The sequence below is a fragment of the Eurytemora carolleeae genome, unplaced genomic scaffold (genome assembly GCF_000591075.1).
Source record: "Eurytemora carolleeae unplaced genomic scaffold, Eaff_2.0 scaffold251, whole genome shotgun sequence".
Lineage (NCBI taxonomy): Eukaryota > Metazoa > Arthropoda > Copepoda > Calanoida > Temoridae > Eurytemora > Eurytemora carolleeae.
Genome location: NW_019396288.1, coordinates 290,070 through 292,346, shown reverse-complemented (window position 1 = coordinate 292,346; position 2,277 = coordinate 290,070). Strand labels below are relative to the sequence as shown.

At 31.3% G+C, this 2,277-nt stretch overlaps 1 protein-coding gene across 1 annotated transcript in view; it reads right to left on the bottom strand.

Moving 5' to 3' along the window:
* Positions 1-2,277, bottom strand: part of LOC111700198 (uncharacterized) — a 17,719-nt gene that overhangs the window by 8,125 nt on the left and 7,317 nt on the right. The window lies entirely within an intron of this gene.

The window sequence follows — 2,277 nt, the reverse complement described above, 5'->3', positions numbered from 1 at the left end:
GGAGTAGCAGGGAGGGCAGTAGCAGGGAGGGAGAAAATTTTAAAATGTCTAAATGCTATTTTGTACAGTTTACATATATATTCAATAAATCTTATTTAATTACCAATTTGTTTTTTTCTGTTTGTGTTTTTATTTAATTAAATTGATATTTGTATTATTAATGTGGAAGTTTTTTCAAATTATTCAAAAAATCTGAATAGTTTATCCAGAAATTATGATTCGACAGCTGCCGCATTTGGCCGCTAGGTGGTGTCTACTCTAAAATAGAGATGGCGCGAATATGTATCCTGAAATTGTTATATTTTTATCCACTTTTTCTTAATAATAATGACTTGCATTATTAACAGTTTTAAAAATATTGTTCTGCATTCAGTTTTTCTTATAAAAATAATAAAAAAATGTGTATTTTTTTTTATTTCCGCCGTTTTCAAAATATTCAAAATTTAGGGATAATTTATCAAGAAAATCTGCAGAAATACTCTTTTCCAAAAATTCTTGATTTTTTATTACGTTTTAATATTTACAGTGTATGCGTCAAATCTGTGTACTGCAGTGGAAGAGCTGTGGACTGAGGGAGGGGTGGCCATGCAGCCATGAGCCCAGCAGTATCTTGCTGGAACCCAGGTAGTTAGCAGAACTTTGCCCTAACCCCACCCACGGAATCCCAGCAAAAGACTGCTAAAAAAACTTTTATTGATAATTAACTTTAACTGAAAAAAAATCAAAAATGAAAACGAGGGGATTATGTTATATGCTTAAAACTCTTTTTCAGTGTAAAACTTTGTCTTCTTGGATTCAACAATAATTACAGTGATGAATAGGTGATATGTAAAATCTTGCATATAAAAGTATTTTAGAGCTTATTATTTATCATTCATTATGGTAAACCATTCATACAAAAATGTGTAGAATTATAAATTACTAGGCTTTTAGGGCGCTTCGCGCCCATCTTCTTTTTCAACTTTTAATTGTGACTTTATCTCTGAAAAAGTTTGCGGATTTCATAATATTTTTTTGCGCATTTTCAAAATTTTTCAAAAATAAAAAACTTTTAAACACAAAATTTAAAAATGTTGATCATTCATAAACCTTCCCCGGAGTCCCGTGAGGTCCCACAAAAAATTTGGGCCCGATCGGTTCAGCCGTTTTTACGTTTATTGGATACAAACAGACAGACAAGCCAAAAATTATAAAAGAGTTATTAATATCATTATTATAAACTTTCTAAATCACATTTTTGTTTGAATGGTTTACCATAATGAATGATAAATAACAATGATAATAGGTGTACGTATGTAACATTTTTTAAATTATATCTTTTTTAAGTCAACTATCAATAAAAGTTTGTTTTTTTGAGCAGTCTTTTGCTGGTTTCGAAAAGTATTCCACTGGGTTCGGGCAGGGTTCTGCTAACTAGCTGGGTTCGAACAGGCTACATTGNACAGTACAGTACAGTACAGTACAGTACAGTACAGTACAGTACAGTACAGTACAGTACAGTACAGTACAGTACAGTACAGTACAGTACAGTACAGTACAGTACAGTACAGTACAGTACAGTACAGTACAGTACAGTACAGTACAGTACAGTACAGTACAGTACAGTACAGTACAGTACAGTACAATACTGTACTGTACTGTACTGTTCTGTCCTGTACTTTACTTTCATGTACTGAATTGTACATTAATACATCAATGTATCTGCAAATGCTCAGCTCACTTTAAAACCACTACTACTAGTACTAAAGTTAAATAAACATTGACCATTATCCTGCAAGTCTGTGCAAAAGAAAAATAATTTTGTGAAAAGCCTCGTCCGAATTTGAAAACAATTTTCTCAAAGAAAAACGTGGAGGAATCTTCATCATCATCAATACATGAATAAAAGGCAAAATTGATAAAAAATTATTTTTTTTTCATAAAAATCAGCAATTAGCAGGCCGGATTCAGTTGACAATAGACATTTAATTTTTAACCATTGCTTTTTCAAATAGCCACTAATTAAAAATAAACTTTAATTTGTCCAAAAATGTAACCCTCATTTTTCATCCGTGACCCCATTTCATTTAAATGATCTCATACTCATTTCTTGATGGCGGTCACTTTTTGAATGTTTTGGGATTATGATTTTTTGAGTGCATTGATATTCTTTATTCATTGAATTTAGATTAAAAAGAAATATATTTCCTAAATTTAAACCAAGTTTGTCAACTATTTCCTTTTTCAAAGTTTATTTAAGTTTTCACGAAATTGAAACTTGGGTGGAGGGGAGGGGGA